Consider the following 13087-nt stretch of genomic DNA (forward strand, 5'->3'; position numbering starts at 1 on the left):
AAGGCAGGGACTGGGGTGGGAGGTTGTTCTTGGCTCTCGTGTATTACATGTTCCTCCTTGCAGTGTCATCTTCAAAGGATCTGAAGGGCTTGTTCAAGCTGACTGAAAGGGAGTAACGGTCTTCTAGGTTGCCTGTGGCTGTGGAACTGGCTATGGAACTAGAGTATATGAAGAGCAATGTTCATCAAGATTTTGTAGAGATTAGGGCTATATATGTAGCTGGATTGTGACTTTCTAGGCAATGGGGAAGAGAAGTTGGGGAAACAGAAGGCTGACATTACACGAATGCATTTAATATGGTATGAGCGTGGGTCCCATTCCAATATCTAAGCCTCCTGTGTCAACTGATTTTTAAACCTAGAGTCAGCCCCTTATTCATTCGCCCCCTAGAGAAGTCATGCCCTAGAAGTCAACACATAGGAGACAATACCATATACACACACCTGGGTAAATTTAATTTACTCTGATAACATTTTCTCAAAGCAACTGCTGAATATACTATATTGGAAAATGCTTCTGAGATTCCCACTGTGAAGGAAAATGAGTTGAAAGTATATGTAAATCAGCAAAATAGAGGTCACCATCATCTCAGGAAAACATATTATTTTTCAGTCAGATAACTTTGTCCAATTCTGATATTTTTGTCTAACCACAAAATGAAATTATGACTCAGACTGGAGCGGGTGAACGGAATTGCCATGATTGGCAGCTGAAATCAAGGCAAAAAAAGCTTTCTAAGTGTCATTGCATGATGAAAATCAGACCTGTTGTTCTTCTTTCTCTTTTTAAAAGAGTGAACTAGCCCAAGTGCTCCTAGAGGCAGACACATCTTTAAAAATCTTGACTCCAGACCTGTGTCTAGATTGCAGATGAATAGTTAATTAAAGACTGCAAATTGTTTCAATGGCACTAATGAACAGTACTCTCCACAATCAGCACCAGGCCTTATTTAGCCCATCAGTGATGACTTTTAAGAGCAGAAGAGCTGGTTTCTGTACTAATCTGTGAAATAGCAAAAAAGAGAGAAAGAGAGAAAAAAAACAAAACAAAAAAATGGTGTCTTTGCCTTGTTTTGATTAGTTTGTTGCCTGGGGTATTTTGGACCCCAACTGCAGGCAGACCTGAATGTAGAGGACTCTGGCCCAGCAAGCCTCCTGAGTCCATCTAAGGAGGCCTGTTCAACCTTTGTGTCACCATAAAAAGGACAGATTTTTGTTACAGTAGTTCCACACTGATGGCCTTGAAATTTTGAACACCGGTGGGTCTCTAAGAGCAGGTTAATTGACTTGAAAAGTGCTGAGTACTTAGTATTGTAACATAAGTTGGGGGTAGTGGCTGAGAGCAACAGTTTCACAAGTCAGATCTGGATTCAAATACTGACTTTGCTACTTATTAGCTGTGTGACCCAGAATAAGTCACTTAGCTCCTCCAAGCCTCAGTTTCTTATATAAATGGAGATAAAGTTGCTTATGTCATATAGTGATTTTTTATGGAAATGTGAGTTAATTTATGTAAAGTGCTTGGCACAGAGGAAGTGATCAACAGATAGTAGCCAGGAATTGTATGAATATCCCAGAAAATTTAATAATTCTGTTATTCAGAGATTCTGCTTAGGACAAGAAGATACTTAACAGCCCAATTTGGTTTGATGTAACTTTCTGTAATTGTCACATGTGTAGGAAAGTTTCACTGTTTTTCCTGTGTTGAAAACATGCTTTCCTCCAGGTTTCTAATTCCAGTGGTTTCAACGGAGGCTGAAACCTCAGTGGTCCCTGTAGCATCAGCCATCCTTTTCTAGTTCAAAGGGCATCCAACGAAGCAGCACAATTCCTCCTTCTCCACCTTATACATTGCCCGCTCTTATAAAACACACAAATTACAAACCTCCTGGGTGATTATTCTGGCTTACGAAATAAGCAAAGACTGGGAGAACAGGATTCAGGTAAGCATTGGGGGACAGCTTCCCAAGCACTACACCTCCCAAGCTTCCTTTACAAATTACATCTCATTTCAGATTTTGTGTGTACAACTGCCTCCAAAGATATGTATCAAAATTGCTTCCATTGTTACATCTGTAAAACCACATTTTTAGCAAAAAGCCAACCTCTGTATCTGTGTTTCCAAAGTGACAAGATATGGCATCATGTTGATTTCTTCAGGGAATATTTTTGGAAGTGCTATAAATCCTTAGAGGCTACTCTGTTTCTTTCTTTGCAGCTCATACACACTCACCTGCACACACACACACACACACACGCACACACTTCCAACTCACTTAGGCAACAGCAGAAATCTGGGGCCACCTTGAGATTTATTACAAGTCTTAGCTCCTTTCTTTCTCTCTCATTTTATAAGCCTGCCCTAACAGGCTCTGGGGACCAGATCGTCCATTCTCCTGTGGACCCTGTGAGAATGGAGGTCAGTGCAACAAAAAAAACTGGAAACTGTGAGTGTCTTCCTGGTTACATGGGAAAAACCTGTACCATACGAAAGTCATTAACTTAGGATGACCAACAAAGTTATTAAAATTGTTAGCTTTATAAATGCTTTTTAAAAACTGCTCTATGAGCTATGATAGAAGAGAATATGTTTAAATTACCTATTGTATAACAAACATCCCAGTACTTGGTAACAAATCCTGCAATAGCAATTTATTATTTTTTTGATTCTGTGGATTGATAAGATAGTTCTCCTTCTGGTCTCACCTGGAAACACTAGTGGCTGCTCCTAGCAGGTAGATTAGCTGGGAACTGGGCTTGACAAGGCTTCTTAATCAGGGGAATCTGGCCTTTCCTATACATAGCACTTCCACAAGTTTAGCTTGGGCTTCCTCATTGCATGGCAGTCTCAAGACAGCAATCCAAGAAAGAGCATCCCAAAAGTGGGAAAGCAGAAGGTACAATGCATCAAAAAGCATACCTTCAGAAGCCACACATAGTTATTTCTGCCACATTCTATTGGTTAAGTCATAAGGACATACAGATTCAAAGGAAGGAGAAAGAGATTCTACCTCCTGATGAGAGGAGTAGCAAAATCTCGTGGCAAAAGACCTGCAAGCTGGGAGATATTGTTGCAGCCATCTTTGGAACCAATCTATCATAACATACTATTTAAAGTTATACTGAAAGGCACTTTAAGAATCTGCTAGACTGTATTTATCATTCTTGTCAGAGAGAGAACAGATTATAGACTGATAAAAAGTGATTAGTTAAACTCAATCTGCTTCAAAGAGCCAGTAGAACTACTTCCTTGTTACCTCTTTTTCTGCTTGTGATTCTTACATAACCTCTGTTAACTCTGACTGTATTGCATTCTCTACTCCATCCACGTTGAAACAGAGTAACCTGAGAACAGCTGTGGGCTGGATGGTAATGATGGTATTTTTACATTACTATTTCAAATGTGTCTGATAAAGGTTAGTGAAAGTCTGTTGTTTGGATTGTCTATGATGTTATGAGGTGCAAACAGTGATCTGAATTAGCTTCCAGTGCTTAGAACTTTCTATAAACCAACAAGCAAATAAACCCAGAAACTTAAACATAAATATAAAAAGTAACACCAGGACAGTATTTAGCACTTAGCCAATCATCTGATCATTTGGGAAAATGCATTACTGCTCCTAAGGATAACCCTCAAGCAAGAGTGATAGGACAAGGTCGTTGCCTGATGATTTTTCTGGATATAACTAGATCAGTTTAGGACTGTCATTCTGGCACTGTTGACAGGTCTTTCAACAGTATAAAAGTTTGCTGGTGCAGCAATTGGCTATCCCTAACCTACTTGTTTGCTTTAAAAAAAAAAGCTTAAAGGTAAGAATTTACATATTCAAACGGTAGTTACTTGCTATTTCCACAGTGAAGTGACATTTTCTCTTGTCTAACTCAATTTTAATGGAACAATTATTAAGCAGATAGTGATATATCTGTTCCAATTGTCAGGTGATATAAATACACTATTTAGAAACAAGTGGAGCGATAAACTGCTCATTCTTTAAAATATTAATTTTAATAGTTATGTTACAACTCTTCCAGTCTAAGATTTCAAAACCCAGGAGAATATATCATGATAATCCTGAGTGATTTTGGGTGACAATTCTAATTGTATTGTCAATCTGATACATGAGATAATGTATTGAATTGGATAGGCAAAAATATTCCCCAACTTCTAGTACCGTTCAACTTTAGTGTTACATGCTATCATCTGATTTCACAAACAAAGGTACAAACACAAATTATATAATCATCATAATAGAATATTTAGGAAAATAAATGGAACAAAAGGATAGGACTCATTAAAAATGCTTCATGTATACTCCACAAGGAATGTGTGTGCCATTTAAAAAGGGGCTTATGTTTGAAGAAAAGTATACAACATTTTTCTAAATACCCTGTAAATGGTGCTTACAGAATTTTAAAACAGTTATTCTGCATAATGAACTTAAAAATACTTATAGGCTATACAAAGTAATATGTTTTAGAGGCAGGAGAGACGAAAAAGCTATTTCTAAAGATATTGGCTTTATATAAATTCCAACTTTTGGAAGTTATAAATACAAATACCTGAGCAAAATAATTCTTTTTTAAAAAGGGTTTTATTTCACTGTGTGAAAACTCTCCGGATTATGGTAGATTGTATTTTTTTTCTCTCTGCTTCCTAGACAGTATCGGGGTTGAGGGCCGCTGTGGCTGCATGGACACTCATACCCTTGATGAGAATGTTATCGTCTCTGAGAAAGTTTAGCCTCATATATCAGGCCTTTTACCAAATAATCTCAGAAGTGATCCCAACTTTTTCTTTATCCTGGAATTATTTATAATAGTCAAAGTACAAAATAAAAATAACCTAAATATCCACCAGAAGGAGAAAAAGTAAACAAATCATATAACACATCAGTGGACTATTCTGAGGCCATTAAGATTCATGTTTTGGAAGAATGTGTAATGTCAGGAGAATTGACATTAAATTGACATTAAAAGTTGTGTATAGAGAATGCTTGAAATTTGTAAAAACCTGTATGCATGTATGTATGTGGAAAATTGTAGTAGAAAGGACAGCAGTTGTTAACAGTGGCCATATCTAGACAGCGGGACTATTTGTGAATATTTTTCTCCTTTTTACATTTCTGTCGTTCCCTTATGTACTACTTTACTATTTTTCCCCTTTACAAGGGAGAAAATACATCATCTTCAAACCAATCAGTTACTCAATATCTAAGTAAGATAGTTGTCTGTTCTTAAAGTATTGTCTGGTGTTCTTAACTGTTCCCATACAGTGAAGATGTTTTTTCTTCAGTCTGATTGATCTTGTTGCTCTTTTAATTTAAGACTGTTTTCTCCTGTTTCAGATGAGGTGGATATTAAGCATAGCTTGGCAGCACTACTAAAATGCTTTTAAAAAAATGTGATAAATGAAAGAACATAGTAATGTTTCCTCTGGACACTTCATTTCCCTTTTTCCAGAAATCTTATTTTCTATCCCTCAGTCATTGTTATTACTTCTCTGAATTCTGCCATGTTTTTATGGGTGTTTACAAAATAGGCCCCTTCACTATTGAAGGAGAGAAAATTAGAGAGAATAGGGGAGAAGACGTTGGAAGGGAGATACCAATGCCAAATACAACTTTGCTTTAAACATTATATGATCAAACATCATGAAGTGATGAATCATCATGAGGTGATGATGGTCAAACATCATCAAACATCATGAAAACCCTAATGAACACAAGTGTGAACCTTCTGTAGATAAAAGCTGGTAAATGTTTAACAACTTATTCTCTGAAATAAAAACCCCGGTTTGTATAATTTGACGATTTCCCCTGCAATACTCTCACAGGGGAAATTTCAAGCAACCAATGTGGTGTCAACTGGCTCACAAAATTCCTGAAAATTTAACAGGTTGCAGTTTAACCATTGGCTTTCCAAGCTGGTAGTAACAGCTCCAGTGTACCACTGGCTGGCAAATAATTGTATTCTGAACACTCTTAGGAATCTGAATGATTTCTTAACACTTACTTTCTCTTTTGATATTAAGAGTTGATAACTTTGCAGGTGTTGATTTTACTTTCCTGTTTCTAAACAGGTGACTAATTTGACCTTTTGGGTTGAATTAAATTAACCAACAAATCAACAAACAAAAATTTCTGTCTCAGACTAGTCTATTTTATTTTTGAAAGAAAAATCAAATTGATTTTTCTTTCAGCTTAATCAATTTCAGCTTAATTGATTCAAGAGTCAAAAAATAGGGACTTCCCTGGTGGTCCAGTGGTTAGGAATCAGTCTTGCAATACAGGGGACGCCGGTTCGACCCTTGGTGGTGGAGCTGGGATCCCACATGCCACGGGGCAACGAAGCCCGGCACTGCAACTGGAGAGCCAGCGTGCCCCAGCTGTGGAGCCCGTGGACTCTGGAGCCCTTGTGCCACAACTAGAGAAGCCCATGCACTACAACGAGGAGCCTGCATGCCGCAATGAAAGATCCCATGTGCCACAATAAGACCTCATGCAGCCAATCAATCAATAAAAAATTTATAAATAAATAAACACAAAAAAGTTGCATTGCTATGTGTGTAGACACATACCCCCTTTCTCTAAGGTTCATGTAGCTGGAGTATTGACTCAGATCTCAAGGGACCCAACGAGCCCTCAAACAACTACTAGGCTGTTTTCCAACTTCCTGTAACACACCTACCCTGAACCATGGCTAGAATTTCCTTTATGACATACTGTTATAAAAAGAGAAAAAGGCAATTATCTAAGGCAGAAAAGAAAAAAGAGTACTTGTAATGTAAAATAAGATAAAACAAACAAAAAACTATTAGTAGAACAATTTTGAGTGTTAAGCATCACCGAGCACAAAGAGGTGAGGTGCAATAATATGCTTCGAACCTCTCTGAAGCAATCCTCAATTTGATTTTTAAAGTTGCTGTAAAATAAATTGATTTAAATAATACATCTCCCATGCTTCCCAGCAGTGAGATGCATATCCTTTACCAATCTGGTTCTCAGCAGGCGGTCCAGCCTGATGAAGCATCAGCAAAATGTCAGCTCCCACAGAGAAGTGCGACAAGAGGCGACACTAAAGCAGTGAAAGGCCTTTCAAAAAGCTATTGTGCAAATTCAGTTTTAAAATAGGGATGTGGTTGAGGACTGATGGTTATGTCATTACCAATTCATTCATCTCCCCATCTTCTGCAGGAATGGAATGGAGTCACGGCTTTACATTGAGGAGTGGTGGGTCTAGGAGCTGTTCTTTCCCCTATTCTTATCAACTTCCATATTGTCCCAGTTAGATCTTTTTTTTAAAAAAGTTAATCCTGTTATTACTTTATAACGCTCAACAAATTACTGATGCTTTACAAAATTCCATAATTTAAGCTCATCATAATTTTGACTACTCTCACCTGTACCCCACATACCTTCATCATTCTCACAAGCACCCATGTGCTTTTGAAACATGGTGCTAATATTCATTCCTCTTCCCTTAAATCAATTTTTTCTTCCTTCATTTTTGTTGCCTGTTAAACTTCTTCAGGGATTTTTATTTTTCAGTATATGTAAACAAACAAACAAAAACACTAAACCCCTTCCTTCTGTAGTATTGCCCGTCGTAGTGTATTATAATTGTCTGTTTACTCATGATTAAAACTATCATTCATTTTTGTATTCCCCAGCTCTTGATTTACAGGGAATGCTCATTAAAAATTTGCTAGATTCAATTAAAGAACATTCTTGACAACTTAGTAGAGCAGTTTGGGATTAAAGTTTCATAGAAATAATCCACCAAGTCAAAAAAAGACATGAGAAACAGAGTTTATGGTACTGAAAAATATTCAGTAGTCTACACTAAATCAGGTTAAATTGCTAGGACTTTTAAGATGACAGCAGTGGTACAAGGAGAAGAAGGGAGGTTTTTGCTATAGCCCAGCACCACAGCTTTGTTGATGCTCAGTTTCTGAAAGCACTTTTCAGAAGGAGCTTTTTCAAAGGTTTTGATGACTAACATCAAACACCAATGAAGTTTTTTATGGTTCTTTAGCTTCTCAAGAGTCTGGATCTATTTTTTCTGTACTCACCTCCAATATATTCAATCCTTTCTTCTGAATATAACAGAGCCACATTAGAATAGTGAATAAATGTCTCTGGCTTTTAGTTTTTATAAAAAATAAAAGGAAAGGATTTAACTAGATAATATGTAATATGTAATATCTATGTAATAATATATAATCCAATGTGTAGTAACACAAGATGATAATTATAGGTATATGCTGTATAATGATAATAAATTACTCAAAGCTCGTGTTAATTGAGTGCCCATTCTGTGTTCACTGTGCTATGTGTTTTTCATCAATTCACTCACCTAACCCTCAGAACAACTAATTGTGTTTGGTACTCTTACTATTCCCATTTTATGAATGAGGAAGCTGACTCTAGGCAGAACTAAGTAACTTGTCAGGGCTCATATAATTAGTAACTGAGGACTAGATAATCAGTGAAGTTCATACAAACACTAGATATCTATAAAGTGAGACTGTAGTTATCAATATTAAGTAGTATAGCTGCCTGCTTGTAAAAATTTAAAGAAAATAGAGAAAAATTAGATTCCATAGAAAAACCTAAGTAGTCAGGAAGTTTCATTAAGGTTGTTCTTTTTTTGACCTTGCATTTGTAGGTTGCAAAAAGAGTGACTGACATAGCCAAGAGCATTGTTGAAATGTGAAGAGCTGTAACAGCCTATACTCAGTTTAATGATGGAGGGAGGATGTTTTTTGTTTGTCTGTATGCAGCTTGTCCAACCTATTTCCACAGCTTAAGCTGCCTGCTGCCCCACATTAGTAATGATAGTTCTCAATGGGACCATGATACCAGCCAGTGTACCTGCCTGTCCAGCTGGACTGAGCCTGCTGACAGATGCTGTAAATCAGAAGCTGATTATAAGTCCTGTTCATCATCTAACATAAATAATGGCCCAAAGAATTTTTCTTTACATTATGCATTTGCTGAGTGGTCTCAGTGCTTTTCGTTTTTATAGGGCTGCCCAAACTTAACCATGTTTAACATTCTCTTTGTGTGTTGGTAAATATAGCTGGCTAGCTGCCTACCATAATCCATGATTGCTCTTGCTGCTTTCTTCCAGAGGCCTAAATTGAATATCTGGCAGAGCACAAAATAAATTCTTATTTCTACACAGTGAGTCATCCAGAAGTTCTGCATTCCAGTACACATGCCTTTCATATATATATACACAGACCCTTCGTGCATTATTAGTTTGTTTCATGATCCACTGTGTTTTGGAATTTTTATCTACAGTGGCTGAATATTTAGTTTTACTTGTTGGACATGTATTCATTCTAGTACTGTAATTCCTTAGTACTTAAATATAAGGGTCAGTATGACATGCAGAATACTTTATGTTCTAATTTGTTTTTTGATATGACTGTGTCCAGTCATCACTGTTTCCTTCACAAGCAAAGATCTTGTAAGTCCTGTCCTTCTATCTTTCTCCACTTGCAATAGGTATGTACTTATTTTGCCTTAGTTTCCTCATCTGTCAAATGTGACTAACAAAGGACCCAGCTTACTAGATTCTTATGAGGATTAAATAGGTTAATACATATTATACCTTTGGAAGGACATTTAGCACATATTTACACCGGTAAATTATAAGCAAAAACCCTCTCTCTGTAAAGAAAATCTCTACCAATCTTTGAAAATTAGTCTGTAGCACTTGTTATATACCCTCAAAGTGACCGAACATGTACAAATCACAAAACTAGATTAGCACTTCCTCAGGAAGACCTGAATAAATTGTCTAGCACACAGTGACTTGAGGTTTCTTCTGCAAATCTGAGACAACAACAACAAAAACATTCCATTTTGTATCCTGCTATCTAGTCAATATATTTTTAATCCTCATGATAACCTTGTGGGATAGGGACTATTATTATCATTTTTTTCCAGGTAGGGAGAGTGAGGCACAGAGAAGCAAAGTAATTTGCCTAAGGCCACATGGTTAGTAAGTGAGGATGTTAGGATTGGAACTCAAGTCACAGGTTTTAGTGAATAGGTATGGAAAATGAAAGATGACTGAAGTTTAAAAATTATTTGATGTATATAGTTTGAGACATGCTGAGCAGAATGTACGTGAACAATACTTTGTTGGAAAGTCACATCCTAAGAACTCAAAGGAAAGATCAGAGCTAGTAGTGTAGAGGTGAGAACCATCAACAGAGATGGATTGGATGAGGTAACGGAGGAGAAGATGCTAAAGGGGAAAGCCAAGAAAACTGTGAGCAGAAACTCGCTAAATTCCTTACATTTAGGGGGACCTAGAGAAAGAGAAACCAGTGAACAAGATTTACTTAGAGCAGATGTTACAAACTGGCAGCTTTAGAGCTGAATTTGACTTGCAGATGTATTCTGAATGGCAGGCAAATTCCTTTTAAAATATGTGATTCAATATTTTAAAAATCAGAAGATGTAGGAACTGTGGACCCATCTTCCTGTGTGGGAACAAATGGCTCAGTTTAATTAGCTCATACCTATTTATGGGGGGCGGAGTGCAGGCACTCTCCCATTGGTCCTAATCCCACCACCCCATGGGGATTAACCTGCAGGGACTCCACCTGCTTTCTCCTGGGGGTTGCCTTTCTGGCTCTCGGGGACCTGCGTTTGTGACTCCTGCTTTTAAAAGATGGAAAAAAGGTGGAAAGTAAATAGGAGAACTCAGAGATATAATTCCAGAGAAAGATGACTCTCAAGAAGAAAAAGATAATCACTGTCTCATATTCTGTTTAAAAAGGAAAAGAAAAAAATAGGGGACAAGCACAGGATTTGTGATTTAGGAATTGGTAGTTTTGGGGAAAAAAAAACGTGAAATACAATTTGGATTAAAAATGAATGGTAGGGCTTCCCTGGTGGCGCAGTGGTTGAGAGTCCGCCTGCCGATGCAGGGGACACGGGTTCGTGCCCCGATCCCGGAAGATCCCGCATGCCGCGGAGCGGCTGGGCCCGCGAGCCATGGCCGCGGAGCCTGTGTGTCCAGAGCCTGTGCTCCGCAGCGGGAGAGGCCACAGCAGTGAGAGGCCCGCGTACAGAAAAAAAAAAAAAAAAAAAAAAAAAAAAAAAAAGAATGGTAAATGAGGAAATTAAAATAACACCTGAGCACCTTCCCAGAAAGCTCAACAATGAAGGAAATAAATATTTAGTCCATTTTGTTCTCTGTCAACAGAATGTTTAAAATTTTCTTGCCTCTTCAAGATGTATAATCCCGCCCAGTCATCAACATACATCATTTTCCTGTTGATGATTCTTATTCATTCTCGATCCCTCTCACTCTTGAAGGTCAGGTCCAATGTAGTCATGATAGAAAAGATTCAGAATCCCTGAGAGTTATTAATGTTGAAATGAAATCAAATACCTGGAAATTTGCTCTCATGTGAAACTTGCAAAGAATATATTTAAATATCTGTGCTGATGGGTACTTGGAGAAATATGTAACTTTTTAAACTCATTGAATTTTTCTATTGTCAAGTTTTAACTTCTTCTCCCTCTTTCTCCCCCTCTTTCACATACACAATATTTATATCATGTATCCTGAGACACAATTTTTTGACACTTTAACATCTCTAAAATTAAGGAGTGTCTTACAAACTGATAGCACAGCAATATATAATTATATTGTAACTTTCTAACATAGTCTATTTTCTAGGAACACATTGAAGTCAAGTGTCTGTTACTACATTATGAATAATTTCCATCTCCTGGGCCCAAAAGGAGACAGAATATGGAGGGAAAAATCAAATGTAATATGTGTATTAATTTTCAAGCAGTTTGAAGTGCCTCAATTTTAAATGCCTGCTGGATCATAATAGTTATTTCCAAGTTGGAATAAATAACTGCCTTTTGGCTTCAGAGACAATAGTAAAGCTCAGGCTGAGATATCTGAGTTTGCTTTTATTCTATAATAAAAATGACAGGCCCAAGAAACTAGAAAAAATTCCTTCTGCTATTTTAAGATACTGTCGATCTCACTAACTGTGTTCTTGTGCCATCATTAATCAATTGTCTGAATGTAGAGAAGAAAGGGAAGGAAGCCTGCAGACCACTTAATGTGTCTCACTTTAGCATAGTAGCAAAGAGCTCAGCTTCCTGGGTGCCTACCTTTGTGAGAGTCTCCACATAATTCATCTGTTTTGCAAGCTCAGTCTGAAACTTTGCAAATCTTGAGGAAGAAATTCTGTAATATCACTGAAATTGCCTATGTATTCCCACAAGGACAATGTGTGTTAGCTATTACTAGGGAACTATATTTCATTATATTATAGAATCTGAAATACTGCCATTGTATATTTCAACTGTATGTTGCTAAATTTTCATTTAAATTTAAGAAAACACAAAACGATAGTGCCAGCCATACCCATATATAGTATACATAGAAGTGTGCATTTCTGCAGAGAATGTCTATAACTTAAACTATGTGATCCAGAAGTCTGATGTACTTTAATAATCCTATCATGATAAAAATTGTTTAATTTTATGCTATACAAAGCATTTTTCACCTCTATTATCTTGTTCAAAATTGGAAATTTATCAAGAGGAAACAATGGTGTCTACCTTAATATTACAGTACTGTTGAAATGGTAAAGATGTCAATTCCAGTTATATTTAGTGTCTTAAATTATTATTGCTATCAATCTTGAATTATATGTTCTTTATGGTATCTAATATGAAGTCTTAATAGTGCACTGTCTTGGATCTTATATTCTTTTTTCTCTTCTGTTTTAGTTTTTTGAAAATGAAAAGTAAGACAACTCTGGTTGAAAATATATGAAAAGATAGATGACAAATAGTTTTAAGAGTGCCGTGCAAATGTTTGCAAAAGCCAGCCTGTGTAAAGTGGCAAATGCCACACACTTAGTATTCAAGTACATTATCCACCTGACAAGATAGTAAAATATCCCACTCATCTGTTCAGGGCTAATTTTTCAAATTTTAATAATTTTATTAGTCCCTAGCAAGGCCTTTTAAAACTTTGCAAAGAATATTAATAACTCATTAAAGATTAATTACATGTCAGCTTTGAGGTCAAAA

This window comes from Mesoplodon densirostris, chromosome 5 (genome assembly GCF_025265405.1).
Source record: "Mesoplodon densirostris isolate mMesDen1 chromosome 5, mMesDen1 primary haplotype, whole genome shotgun sequence".
NCBI classification, from domain to species: Eukaryota; Metazoa; Chordata; class Mammalia; order Artiodactyla; family Ziphiidae; genus Mesoplodon; species Mesoplodon densirostris.